Source organism: Protopterus annectens, chromosome 9.part0 (assembly GCF_019279795.1).
Source record: "Protopterus annectens isolate FY-2018-M chromosome 9.part0, PAN1.0, whole genome shotgun sequence".
Taxonomy (NCBI): Eukaryota; Metazoa; Chordata; order Ceratodontiformes; family Protopteridae; genus Protopterus; species Protopterus annectens.
Window position 1 is genome coordinate 1,074,755,632 of NC_056743.1, and position 15,540 is coordinate 1,074,771,171.

A 15,540-nucleotide genomic window follows, 5' to 3' on the forward strand; every position below is an offset into this window, starting at 1 on the left:
TGTGAAGGGTTTGGAGTGTGTGTGTGTTTCTGGGTTAAAGTAAGGGTAAGGTTTGCTTTGCATTTGTGATGATGTTTGTGCAGTGTGTGTGTGTGTGTGTGTGTGTGTGTGTTTTATGTAGTGATCCTGTCACGAAAAGGGGTTTTACTGAAGCACTGTGTATGTTTTTTGATGGGGACAGCAGCAGTGGTTAGCACATGACTAAGGTGATATGGGTCCATTTATTTAACTTTTTTGATTTTGACATGCAGAAATTGACCTCGTTGACCTTTAATACCATACTGCATACATGCATATATACCTTTACTGACAACACCAGCATTAGCTGTATAAAGCTCACAAGTGTCTAGGAGAGATGATTTTAATTACTGTAGCTTCCTTTTGCATACTGTATATATATATCAGTGATTAAGCTAATTAACTACTCCACATTCTCAGGATTCATTTGAAAAAATATTTTGCAGCACTATCTTGCCAGACAGAGTACTGTATTCTAAATAAATAAAATCTCCATGGCAGCTCTTCAAAGAATATTCACTAGTGCCCTGGAAATGGGCCTGATGTGGTAAATATTTCCTCATTAATCGGATCCTCACACTGCTTCCACTGTGGGCCTTTGTTGCTTGCGATTAATTGCTAGGCAACCCATGTTCTGAAAGCAATGAGTTCCACAGGTGTTCATCTTTACAACCACTTAGCTGCAGCATTTAAGCTACAAACCTGAGGGCTCATAGCATAATAATGTGTTCATAACAAGCTCTAGAAGGATAATAAAAATCCTAGTGCAGTTTATGTATTCTGGGAAATTTGTATTATCCCTTATCTACTTCAAGCCATAATAGAGCCAACTGAGAGTTGTTCCAGCCCTCTGGCATACTAACTGCAGTCATTCAGTCCCAAATACTTGATTATTTCTGTCCACTACACCTAAGACATCGTTATTCTATAAAAAAAATAAATAAATAAGGCTGCTCTTGAAATTGAAATAGTATCTTTTTAAAAAGTATATCTAGAGGATGAGTCTGACTACATTCCTTTGTCACATTTGAAAACATTTTTGAATAATGTTCATCAATATATATATATATACTGCCCTCTTGTTCTGTCCTGTCCAGTCCAATGTTTTCTTCCCAATCCCAACAATCTGTGCTGCAGCTCTAATGTATTCCATATGTATGAGATCAGTGCTTCTCCGGCAGCACTGATTCACGTTATCAGAGAATGCATTTAAGGCAGAGTAAAGAGGAACTAAGAGTTGTGAAGCAATGGTATTGCATTATTCTTATATAAACAGATGGGATTTTTTTCATTACCACTGCATACCCACATGACTGATATAATGGAGGGGGCAGGTATCTGCCACTCCCAGGGCGTGCTGATGTGCCTGATTCAGCATTGTACAGGAGGCTCTCTCCTGATGACCGCCTGATACAGCATTGTACAGGAGGCTCTCTCCTGATGACCGCCTGATACAGCATTGTACAGGAGACTCTCTCCTGATGACCACCTGATTCAGCATTGTACAGGAGGCTCTCTCCTGATGACCAGGATTCACTGAGCATTCCATAATAATTCCCACCCCAGAGGACAGCATGTGTCTGTATTTGATAGGTCACAACAGCACCATCAACTCACTGATGCTAGAGCTACATATGGTCATGGGTTAGCCACCGCACAGATAGTTTATCCATGTAGTGGCCCGCAGACTGGCAGATCTGTTTGTTGTTGTGACATTTCACGAGGGACCCTGACTTTAACAGCAACATCATTCTCAACAGGGACTATAACAGCCAGTGCATTTGTTTCACTGTTAATTTTTTGATGGTTTGATCCTCTTATAACCTTCCTTACATGAAAATGATGCATATATTATTTCCAGTCTGTGCAACATGTAATAGCTTACTGTTTTTAAAAGCTCGATACCACTGGGCTCCTTGTATAAGCATAGCCCTGTCAGGGACAAAATGTATAACAGTGACAAAAGCAGCCGAACAATTAGCGCAGATACTGCCGTGCAGCACACTGACAAGGACATGATGCTGACTTGTATTATTTGTGTTTTCTTTCTGTGATATACCCAAGCTGTATCAGTTCCAGAAACCGCAGTAACTCAGAAATGAATACAAGTAAAACGTCTTTATTGCAAGCAGCAGCAGAATCATTTATGATCACATTTTATATGCATGCTTATGTGTAAGCAAGTAAAGCAAGCACACAAACATAACCAACAAATAAAGCAAAGAATAAAAGCAGCTTCAGACAACAGTTACAGGTGATAAAAATAATTATATGCAAACTAGCTGGTTGATGACACAGAGGGATAAAGTGAGATCCAGATGGCCTGGGTTTGATTATTACTCTAAGTACCATGCAGCAATAAGGACTGAGGATATTCCTAGCAAGCAGCATACGTGCTGCAGGTGGGGCATATGTGTAGGTAAAGGCGCTCACATGTGTTGTGATCCAGCACTGGGTGGGCACCCCACATCTAATGCTACCAAAGGGGTTAACAAAATTTAGGCTAAGCAGCATACCCAAATGCCTGGGTATGGCTGCAGGCACGGAGACTGTTGGATTAAGGGAAATATTTTTCCACAGCATAGCTTGTTTAGTGAAATAAAATACCTGCCTGGGTCAGCCATAATGAATGGGTCCAGCTTTCTTACTAGCATGTTTATATTTATAGTGCCTGCCATCTCACTCATAATGATGTTAGAAAATGGAGGGGGGGGGCTTTATCTGTACATCTTCACACAGCAGCTGTCTAACAATGAGACCAATATAATCTACTTCCTGTCAGCACACACCTGTAAGTGTACTCAAGTTGAAGGCTGCAAGAAACACCACAGGTTAGGCATGCCACTTGTGGGCAACTGTTTCATCAGGTATTTTCAAGCATCCTGATATTGTTTCATTAGGACTTTGGTTTGTTTACTGTCAGGAATGGGTATAAGATGTGAGACTATCAAAATAGTTGGCATCTCTCGAGATTAACGAGGAAAAAAGGCATGGTGTGCACATTACGAACCAGTTTGTTTATTTATTGAGTTTTATGGATTTTAATATTTCAATACGTGTGTATGGGTTTAAGTTAATTATTTAATGTTTTTATTGAAACTTGTATACAAGGAGTGTGATTTTACAAGATGGCATCTGATGAAATCTTGTGTTTCAAGACGAAAGCACGTATTGCCGTGTGTTTATTGAAATTTGCTGTGGATTAAACTTTTTACATCACATCAAGGACTGGACTGTTTACTATATTTTATTAGTCTTTCCACTATTGACTTTAGTTAATTTATTTACTTATTTATTTGGAGCACATATCTCCTATACGCAGTCTTTAAGTGTCCATCATCTTCCTAGCAACTATCCAAAGAAGGACTGTTTCATTAAAATATTTAGTAACCGCTCTGCTAAGCTATTTCTGCTGTGCCAACCTTTTCCTACTTATTTACCCTGTAGGTAGATGACGTCACTTTGTCCAAGCTTAGGTCCCTGCAGAAAATGATATTAGCTTGGTTGTTTTAACAGAATATACCCCCCCACCCCCCGGTCAGGGATATTTCACACATTCAAATCTGTACTGATAAGAGCAAGTGTAGAAGACTGTAAAAACATACCTATAAACATCTACTGCTGTCTTTATGAACCCATATACAAATTTGAACCCATATACAAATTTGAACTATATCAGTCGATAACGTACTGACCTAGTGTTATCAGGAGAATTATTCTGTCAAAGACTATATTAACTGTTTGTTTTAACAGCTGTTAAGAAAAAAATTTAAAAAAAAAATCATATTTATTTGTTTGAATTTTTTTTTTTTTTACCAGGGATGTCTGACTGGGTAGAGATATATTTCACGAGAGGTCTAAGAAGAAAAGTTCCGAAGAGAATTAACGCAACAAAAGGTTTATATACAATAACAGCAAAATACATAGTAAATCACAGTAATACAAATACTTAAAAGCAGATATACGTATAATTTAGGAATTTTACATGATTAAGACTGAAAACAGTAGCAAGAGAATGTTGGTTGCAAGAGAGGATAAATGTAGCTAATGGAGTTAGTACAGGATGTTCCATGTCTTAAATATATTGTGATGATGTCAGCTTTACTGAGAATACTAAGAACACAAAATAAGGGTAACACCTGTGGCATAACAAACTCGAATATAAAACCACAATTGTAAAAACAGAATTGAACACAGACATTAAAATCATGTTTTGGCAATCGTATATAGAGGAACAATTTGCGTCTGACTTTACTCGCTGCTACGTCATTCACTCATGCAATAGTGTTTCATGACACTGGCAATGAGTTAAGTAGATCGGTGATGAAAATAGCACTAGAGTCCCTTACAGTTTGGATGGCATATTCAGAAGATGTGGGGCATGCCAAAAGAGAGGCCACCCAAACGGGAACCACTTACACACACAATACAAAAAACCACCACACACACACACACACACACACACACACGTACGTGTCACTGCAAACATACCTGTCAACTTCACAAGAAATCTAGACAAAGCCATAAACAAAGGCCGAAAAATAGGGACAATTTTTAAATATTTATTTTGCAAACTTGGAAAGTTGTCAGTGTAAACCCTGTCATATCATTAATTTTCTAAAAGGTATGAAGTCTGAAACTTAAATGCCTGTTATTTTCTGACTTCAGTCTTCAATGATTTGCTAGTGATTTGCCAGAAAGCGACAATTTTATGAGAAATGGACAAAATATGAGGCAAAAATCTGGACAGTTGAGAGTTATGTCAACAAATAAGCCCATAAGACGTAACACCACAAAACCTAATGTACTGGTCATAGTTGACTCCATTGTGAGAGACACAGATTCTCCCTTCACCAGGCTGGATAAGGAGTGGGTTACAGTTAGCTGCCTTTCAGGTACCAAGACCCATCAAGTCACTCAACCACAAGTACCGGTATGAATCCATCTTAGTCCATGTGGGGTGAATGACTTGAGACTTAACTCACTGGACTATAGAGACACATGACTGAGCTCTCAGATTGTGCATCATAGGCAGGTATAAGCCTGGCCTTAAGCAGCACTCTACCTTTTCCAGGATGATGCCACAATATAAACAAAAAATGACCGACTTTCAGTCCAAGGGGATCCTATATCTGCCAGCTTGGGAAGAGAGTCAACGGGCCATGCTGCTTTGCCAGAGATGGTCTCCTCTAGGATTTCAGATACGGGCAAAGGCATTAGCCACCCATACTGTGATATTTTTTAGACAGTTTCAAAGTAACCAACCTCCCAACATAGCAAAATCCTCTGTAGATAAACTCAAGGTACTGCTGCTTAATGCTAGGCATCTAAACAAGAAACTGCACTCCCTGGAAACTCTTCTTACTTTGGAAGATGCTGACATCTGTGCAGTCACCGAGATGTGGTTCAAAGGCCTGGAAAGCACCCCGATTGTGCAGGGCTGTAGTGTCTTCCATATGTTCAGACCATAAACTGCGTGTGAAAGAACCAAAGCAGGAGGTGACTCTTTTGAGCTACTCCACGTCCAATTAACTATAAGCAAAGCCCTCCACCACATCATAGCTAACTATAGGTCCTCCATCATGATGCTGGAAAAACAAACCACATACCTGGACTTACTGAAGTCACTTGCCATACAGCCCAACACCTTAATCATGGATGATTTTAATTGTCCTGCCATCAGTTTGGAAACGTACATGACCACAAACATGCTGGCCAAGAGGTTCGTGGACTTTAGCTGTTCTAGAGCATTTGCATTGACAGTCAGCACACCCACAAGAGGCTCAAATGTCCTGGACATAGCACTTACTAACATGGGAGAACATTGCACCCTCCCCCCGTTCGTAAGAACGAACCATAAATCAGTCTCTTTCAATGTAGTTATAAGACCAGATACCCCATCAAGCTCAGAAACATTTAAGAAGTTTTCAAAGACAAATTACCAGATAACACAGACTGTTATGCAGAGGGGTACAGCAATGTCCTGTAAAGCCACTTAAGCAGTTGTATAGAATCAGCTGTACCTGACCAGATTAGAACCAAATGCTGCTGAAAAAACAATCCACCCTGGTGAATCCCTATTATAAATAGTCTATACAACAAAAGAAATAAACTATTGTCCAAGAACAATAGGGAACTGGCTCAGCAGAGGAAAAAAAAATCCCTCTCTAACTTAAACGAACAAATTAGCGATTTTATAAAGCCCTCCAAAGCTAATTACAAAGCAAAAATAGCCTTTGTGGCTAAGAATAATCACAAGGCATTCTTTAACTATGTCCAAAATCTAAAAGGGAATACCCAGCTATGCACTGAACCAGCTGTGGATGGCACCACCAATACTCAACCAGAGGTAACAGCCAACCTGCTAACTGACAGATTTGGAAAAAATGTCACCGCCCCCGTCCCCCCAGTCATCCCCCAATGTATACCTGCCACCATTCCTCGGTCTGTTATCTCAAGAGAGCAGGTCATCTAAGCACTCCCCAAGGCCAAAGACATGGCATCAATATGACCAGACAATATCCCAGGTTGCCTTTTAAACAACTTAAAACATGACTAGCTGATCCACTTGGATCCCTGTTTAACCATATCCTGTGAACTGGCTGTGTTCCGGGGGAATGGAGGCCAGCAACAGTATCCCTCTGCACAGAGGGACCTTCAAATGACCCAAGGATTTATAAGCCTATAAGCTTGAATAGCCTCATCAGTAAAGCCATGTAAAGATTCATTATAAACTTTATTAACAAGGACATATGAAATCTCCAAAATTTGGACCCAGCCCAGTTTGTTTCATTAAAGGTAGATCATGCCTGTTAAACATGGCTGACTTCTGCAAGAAAGTCACCAACCCCTGAACAAGGGAAAGAGAGTGCACACTACCTATCTTGACCTAGCCAAGGCATGTGACACAATCCCCCAATTCAGGTATTATAGAAAAATTCTCAATTTGGAATTAACCCCCTACATTACTAGATAAGTAGTCAACTGGCTCACTGACAGGACACATACAGTCAAAGTGGGTGACTTTACCTCTAGCAAAAGACCAGTCACCAATGTAGTACCACAAGGTTCTGTGCTGGGCTTCTTCCTGTTTGGAATTTATTTCTCAGAAGTCCAGGCTAACTAGTACGGCCTGTGGCTGACCAAATTTGCTGACTATTGCAAATTGGGAGCAATCATGGAGTCCCCCAGTGATGTTAATATATTGCAGATAGGGTTTACATAGACAAATAATTGGTGCCAAAGCCACAGATTAAAGCCAAGTATAAAAAATGCATTATTATTTCATTTGGGAAAGTTGACATCCTTGCTAATTTACAGCACCCTCCTATGTGTAGACCCAGTGGTACTTGACCTGGGCACTCAGGTTGATATTAATCTGAACTTTGACCACCACGTATCCACAGTAGTAAGGAAATCCTTTTATGTGGCACATCTTATAAGTAAAGGTCAACTAGAGCTAAGAATGCTGTAATTCCATTATACTTGGCCCTCATCAGACCAATAATTGAGTACAATGTTCCTTTTCATGTACCTCACCAGAAACCTGTAACAACTGGAGAGACCACAGAGTTTTCACACCAAGACAAAAAGTTGAGATCTCGCATCAAACCCTCTAAAGCTAGCTATGAAAACAGAATTGCAGCAGATAGTAAAAAAATAACCACAAGGCCTTCTATAGTTATGTAAAGAATCTCCATGGCAATACCCAGATTTGCTCTGAACTACTGCACAATGGTACCTCCCATACCGAGCCAACAGATATTGCCAATATTCTGGCCGACAGATTCAGTGACAACTTGACCCCCCCCCCCCCCCAAGGACCAGTCACAATACCAGTAGATTGCCAGGCACCAAGTATTACTGCTGCTCAGGTTAAAACAGCAATGTCCAAGGCCAAGAATACAGCTTCTATGGGACCTGACAATATCCCTGGCTGTGTTCTACATGAACTACAGAGTGAACTGGCAACCTCACCTGTGTGCCCTGTTCAATCACAGCCTCACCTCAGGCTTTGTCCTTACCAAATGGCGTACTGTTACAGTCATCCCTCTCCACAAAGGAGGAGCGATTACAGACCCTGGGAACTATCGCCCCATTAGCCTATTTCTGATATGCAAAGCTATGGAATACATCATCATGGACCTAATAAACAAGGATATAGGGAATCTTCAAACTCTGGATCCTGCACAGTTTGGTTTTGTGAAGGGTAAATTATGCCTGATCAACTTGGTCGACTTCTTTGAGTCAGTCACCAGAGCTGTGGATGAAGGCAAGGTGGTTCATACAGCCTACCCTGATCTGGCCAAAGCCTTTGATACCATTCCCCACTCAGGAATCATAGAAAAACACACTAAGCTAGGCATCAACCCCTGTATCACTAGGTGGGTTGCAAACTGGCTCACAGAACCCGCAGTGTGAAAGTAGCCGACACCAAGTCAGACTGCAGACCAGTCACGAGCAGAGTCCCACAGGGTTCAGTCGTGGGTCCTCTCCTGTTTGGTATCTACTTCTCTGAAGTCCAGGCCAACACAAAGGGACTCTTGCTGTATACCTCTCAACTGTACCAAATTTCTCATTTTTTACCTGTTTTGAGGTTCAAATAATGGGGTGCCACAATTCCTAAGTGGCACCTTAATTTCCCAGCTTTTTATTTTGTTTTTGCGCTTTGAGCTGACGTCATCACATGCGCAATGACGTCAGCTTCACAAACGACCTGCCAGCCTATTGGAATTGAGCTCAAGGGCTCAACATATCATGCATGCAAGCATTTCCAGCTCCTCCAGCAAAGCCGTGAGGGTGTTAATGGATAATGGTGGCTCCAGGAACAGAACAAGCAAGCAAGAATGGTTATGCTGCTGCTGTTCGGATTCGGAGGTATTTTAGTTTAGTGCTGGTTATTATTCTGCCGACGTTGCTGTTCAGAGGTATTTTCGGTTTAGTGTTGGTTATTATTCTGCCGATGCTGCTGTTCAGAGGTATTTTGGTTTAGTGCGATTATTATATATTCTGCCAAGGTATGTGTGGTTCCAGGAATGAGAAACAAGCAAGTGCTGCTGTTTAGTGCTGGTTGTGGATGGTGATCATTATTCTGTCGAGTTATTTTAGTTTGATGCTGTGCTGAGAAGGATGGTTCCAGAAATGGAACAAGCAAGCAGGAATGGGTATGCTGCTGCTGGGATTCGGAAGGATTTTTAATGCTGGTTATTAATTCTGCCGACTGGAGGTATGGTTATGCTGCTGCTGGGATTCGGAGGTGTTTTTAGTGTTGGTTATTAATTCTACCGATCTGAGGTATTTTAGTGCTGGTTGGTTATTATTATTCTAACAAGGTAGCTGGTTAGTTTAGTTTTATGCAGAGAAGGATGGTTCCAGGAACATAATAGTTATGCAGAGATGGATGGTTCCAGGAACAGAATGGTTATGCTGTAGCATGTGTGTGTGCTTGTAAGTTAAGATTTGAAAGTAAAGCATGGTTACTATCACAGGTAAGTGACAATGATCACTATTAAAGCTCAACAATGTAAAATAAATTCAAAAAGATATTTGTAAAAGCAGAATATTTGTTGAAGTTGATGAAGATGATAGAAGATAACTTGATAAATGGTCTTATCCCCTAAAGGCCTCTGAGAAGCTGTGTGGGTAATGCACCAGACAAGGCCCCTTGGAAAAAAAGTTGACGATGGCCTTTGAGAAAGGGCCAGAAAGACAGAGGGAGAGAGCGCCCAAACATTGATAACCATTTTGCTTAATTGTAGGTGAGAGAGACAGGGTATGCTGAAGCCTTGAGTATGTATGCTGGTTCTCCCAAGAAGTTACAGAAGGAGAATAAGGAACTAAATGAGGCATAAGCATCACTTTTATGTCTGAGCTAGAGATACTCAAAGAAAGACAAACAAATTATGAATATACAGCTAGATGAAAAATACTTACAGCATTAGTGTGCCACAGAAAGAAGAAAACAAGGACCGTGCTGCTTATATGCAAATCTGTCAATTTGGATTGCATTACATGCTAATTAAATACACTCAGAGTGTACAGAGTTTTTTGCTTTCAGTAATAGACAGCAAAGCTACAATCTAATTCATTTTGAAAGTTGTAAGCTTAACAATCATATTCTGTTATTACTTTTGGTAGCTGGGTGGGCCGTATAAAGTTTGGGATAAACAAGTTTAATTTGACAGTAAATTGTTTGTTTCTACTCAATACCAAACAGCTCAATTTTTGGTTATCATGTGAGAATATATATTAAAGAATGTGTGTGTGTGTGTGTGTGTGTGTGTGTGTGTGTGTGTGTGTGTGTAAAAGAATTACTCGGTCTCAAACCCTGTATAGGCAACAAGAGCCTGAATTCCCTACCCACCAGCACTTGTGAAAATTTTCCAGATCTTTGCCTTATATTTTTGTTCTGTTCCTCATAAAATCTGTGCTTTTTCTGAATTGTTGTGGCAAATCAGTGAAGGATTGAATTCACTAAATAATGACAGGCATTTGAATTTCAGACTTCATATTCTTCAGAAAATACATGGTAACAAAACCTTTTATTCTAGCAATTTTCTGTTTATAAGATCAGTATTTGAAATTTGTCCCTATTTTTGGGGCTGCATTCCCCCATTATTGGCTTTGTCCAAGTTTTTTGTGCTAAGAGGTTGAGAGCTATGGTGAGAACTGAATATGTTTCGGGGCTGTAGTCCCCCATTATTGGATTTGTCCTGGTGTTTTGTACTAAGAAGTTGAGAGCTATGGTGAGAACTGAATTCACTAAATGATAGCCATTTAAGTTTCAGCCTTCCTATCTTTCAGGAACCTGCTGATTTGGCATAGTGGTATGTTGCTCTGACTGTAGTGCACAGGGTCCTGGGGCCAAGCCTTGGCAGTGAAACATATGGTTGTAACACATTTTATTTTAGCAACTTTCCAAGATTTATACAAGCAATGTTTAAAATGTTGTCCCTGGTTTATGGGCTTTTGCCCCCCCCCCTCAATAAATGTTTGCTTTTTCCAGATTTCTTGTGCTTCAAATCTGAGACACAGTTGAGTGGATTTCACAAGGAGCTGAGAGCTTCAGGGGAAGAGAAATTTAGTGATACTTATGCTGAGTCTGCTGCATAACAGGTTAAATACTTGATTTTGATGCAGAAGGGTGTGGGTTCTACTCCCACAGTATATTGAAGCATTGCTGATCATGTGCTGTGTTGTACTTTTAAAGGGGGTAGATGCTGCAGCCCTGAGAATGTCCTCTTTGGCGGCGATAACTAGCAACTATGAACCTGTTATTAGTTTGCCATCCATTCTCTATTGGAATATTACTAGCTTGTCATTTTAATATAACATAGACAATTTATTCCTCAAGGGCAACAGGCACTTTATTTGTAGAATAAACAATGAAATATAAAGTTGTCTGCTAGCAGCAATCTCTTCATTAGTTACAGAACTCTTTAATGTGGAATTATTTAGATGACTCTTCTACAGAGATTGTGCATATTTACTGATATTGGTAGACTGTAGAAGTTTGAATAGACTTTTTATGATGGAAATGCTCTGAATTGGGCAGTTTTGTCATTATTGGTGCATGCATTTTGTTTCATTGTTTACTGGAAAAATGTTCAAAAATTTAAAATGCCTAAGAACTCTGCTGTATTATACAAGGAATATAATTTAATACAATCAGGAAGGTGTATCAAAGAACACATGTATGTTTTGTGTGCACGGGGCCTATGATTTGAAAACAGCCCAAAGGTAATCTTTCACTGGCCAGATGTATTTTCTTTGACTGTGGGTTTCAGTACTGTTTCAATCCATGTGAGTTTCAAGGGCAGAGAAGTTTTAATGCTAAGTCTATTTTCATTGTGAGACTGCATTGCTTTGTTTAGTAGATGTCTTTTAGTGTTTGTGAATCCAAATCATCATAGAAGTAAATCAGTATGCACATTACAGTGTTTATGGTAAATGGGGTGAAATAGCCAAGTAATGGGACATTGGAATGGCTGCAGGGGGGAGGGCTGTATATGGGGAGACCCCGTTCGACCATGATTTTGTGAGGGGGGGGAAGGGCAGCAAACTCAAAGACAGCCCCGGGCAGCACAAACTGTAGCTATGCCACTGATCAGTAGGCCAGCAAACTATAATATTCTTTTGCTAAGATTACACTATTGCCTACCATTAAATGCTCTACTTTTACCATAAAACCCACATACTGCAAGTCACTGAAAACAAAATCCTAAGGTTCATCATCTTCTCCCTTGCCATATTTTGGTTCTGTTCTTCAGTTTGCCTTTGAAAGTTGATATCCCACAATTCCATTGGAGTGGGCAAGGCACCACAATTATGTATGTCAATTTTATGTTAATCAGCATACAGATTTGTACCTATTTTTCATGCTACCCCTCATTGCTAGAAACAACTAGAATTTAGCAAGTATGTGTCACCATAGACAAAGAGCTTTGCTGAGATGTGTTATAGCATCTGGAAGCTGTAAAAGTATAAAACACTTCCACTCTTCCTACAGAAGCTAATAAACCATTCTCTGGCACAGACACTTACAGTTCTGATTGCAGCCAGAGACTAAGATACAATCTGTATGGTCTAAACCAGGTAATTTAATTTTAGGATATTTTTCTAAAAGTTAGCCGAGGCCTGAGCTTAACCTGTTCTCTTCCAGTACCGTCTGTTAAAACATATACATTTAATCAGTTACAATACAGTCAGGACCCATTATTGGTGCATTTTTAACACAAGCAGCTTTACAAATACATTTTTCAACACAAGCATCTGTACAAATCAGTTTGATATACAAATTACATATAATTCTTTACAAAATTACGGCTAGCAATGCTGGCATATGTTACACATCCACTGCCCTATTTCTCCTTGCATAGCTGGCAATAACACACATCGTCACAACCAACATTAGAATAATTTTAGATAGAAGTACAACTGAAATCGTTAAATGGCTTCCTTGTGGCGCATCCATCTGGACATGGAATTTGTACAGGAGAAACACTGAGTGAGAGGACTGTATTAAAGAATTTAAAACTCAGTCATCATTCCTGCGTAAAACCCACTGATTTTCAAAATAAGTCATGTGGTAATAACCCCTAGCTCATAAGTATGCCAGAGAGCATAGAATGGCCTGATCATTTGGGTGCTATACAGTGTTGAAAGTGGTTGAAAAGTATAGCAACTGTGTGTGGGGCCTGACCATGAAAACATGTAGTACCTTTCTTTTGGTGAGATTTTAATATATAGCATACAATGTCCAGAAACAAATGATTCAGCACCAGGAGGTAGCTACAGAGCGAATCACTTTTTATTACAAATCTTAGCCATAATAATAATTTTCTCTACAGCTTAGCTCCTGGTGCTGCATTGTTTAAGTCTTAATTTCCACTTTCATGCGCATGAAAACAGTTTGTGTTATTTTATGTGGACTTGTATACAATAACATCATAGTTTTTGAGTATGCTACTGGCCTAACTGCATTAATTTGTTTATCCAAATAAGTATACAGAAGTTAGTTTACTGCAACATATCAGGAATCTGAGAAGATAAGAGGAGTGATAGTGGACCGTTCTGTCAGAACTATTAATTCTCAGTTTGGTACTGTTTCTGCCTGTTGTATTTCTTGAGGGGATGTGAAAAGTTAAATATTTTCTTTGTTTTTGTCTGTAGCACCACAACACGTTAAAATTGTTTAACCCTTCATAAATGGTAAAGATTTATTTTGGGAAAGCAAGCACTGAAGTATTTTTAATCTGTGGTAAAATTAAAATTTGAACATAAAGCACCAATAAACACCAACTTCCTACTTTGGATACAAAAACAAATGAAACACTCTTAAATCAAGTTTTTAATCTTTGAATTTATCTTAATCTATTACAATGAGAACAACTGCTGTTTGTGAAGAAAGAGACTTTACAAAGAGCTAGAAATTAGAATACATTTCCTGTCACCTAATGATGTCATCAGTAATGCTGCAGTGAACCCTCAGCATCAAGCAAAGAAATAGTAAAAGTTTCAGCTGCAGACAGTAGTGGCTTACAGACTTCCTGGGATTTCTTGCCTTAAACTGAAAATAATTATTTCAACAGCCCCCCTCCTCATAGTATCCCTCCCCCACGACCACCAACAAGAGCAACAAAAGTATGCCTGGTAGCTAGCCTACAGTATTTATCATCGGACTCTCAGATCCTGATCAAATCTACTTGTAAGTGCTTTCAGGCATCATCTGCATATCGCAGGCATGTAATCTCATTTACACCCATAGAGCTGACTGTGCTGTGTTGCACTCCATGTCAAACTCAAGGATGTAGCTAGGCATACTCACTGTACTCAAATTAGTACATATCTTTTCCTGAACATCTTAGAAATTTCAATAATCAAAGCACAGAATGTTTAGAATTGTGTAAAAAGTATTTATACTATAGAGGTATACAAAGAATGCTCGTGGGAAAGGAATACATCTCAGAAATAGCTTTTCGTGGGTAGCATTTGAAAATGACAGTCCCTTCCTTTGTCTGGGGATAGCAGTTTGAGGGTTGAGCACATTTTTAAAATGATAGGTAGATGGTGAGGGCAACAACATTAAGTTTGAGAACAAAATGTAAATTTCAGGCTACTCTCCATGTTTGCATCAATAGCTGTGTGTGTGCCTGAAGGGCAGGCCACATACAGCAGTAGAACTCCAGTATGGAAATTATGGTATTTAGTTCACAAACAAACAAACACCTTATATTTGTAAATTATTTAAACAAGTTACTTTATAAGTTTAAAAAACACTTCTTACATTTAAATGTCCCCACCCAGTTCGGGTTTGTAAAAGGCAGATCATGTCTCCTAAACCTGATAGACTTCCTTGAAGCAGTCACCAAAGCGTAGGGTTCACACAGCCTATCTAGATCTTGCCAAGGCTTGACACCATCCTCCACTCTGGAATTATAGATAAACTCACTAAACTAGGTATAAATCCCTATGTCACAAGATGGGTTGCCAACTGGCTAACTGACAGAACCCACACTGTGAAAGTAGCAGACTCCAAATCCGACTTCAGACCAGTGACAAGTGGAATACCACAGGGTTCAGTCCTGGGTCCCCTCCTGTTTGATATCTACTTCTCTGAAGTACAGGCTAACACAGAAGGTCATTGGCTAACGAAGTTCGCAGATGACTGCAAACTAGGAGCCATAATCGAAACTCCTAACTATGTGGACATCCTACAAAACGGCCTCACTGAGACAGATGCCTGGTGTCAAAGCCATGGCCTCAAGCTCAATGCCAAAAAGTGCATTGTCATCCCCTTTGGTAAAAACTCTGTACCCATGAACTACAATGTAGGCAGTAGTATACTTAACACCGAAAGTGTGATAAGAGACCTTGGGACATAGGTGGACAGTAGTCTCTCCTTTGATAATCACATCGCCACAGTAGTCAGGAAATCCTTCTACATGGCACACCTCATCACAAAAGGTTTCTCATCCAGAAAAAAAGAGGTCATTGTTCCCCCTCTACTCATCACTCATTAGA

The 15,540-nt window shown here is 39.7% G+C and overlaps 1 protein-coding gene across 8 annotated transcripts in view; it reads left to right on the top strand.

Annotated features, from left to right (window-relative positions):
- LOC122811811 (leucine-rich repeat-containing protein 3-like) overlaps window positions 1–15,540 on the top strand; it is a 543,075-nt gene that overhangs the window by 510,251 nt on the left and 17,284 nt on the right. Inside the window, exon 1 of one of the 8 annotated variants that reach the window (XM_044083902.1) lies at window positions 3,867–3,915. The exons of the other annotated variants lie outside the window; for them this stretch is intronic. The gene's annotated coding sequence lies outside the window, so the exon portion shown is untranslated. Of the gene's footprint in view, window positions 1–3,866; window positions 3,916–15,540 lie in introns of those variants that run through there. 8 annotated transcript variants of the gene reach the window in all.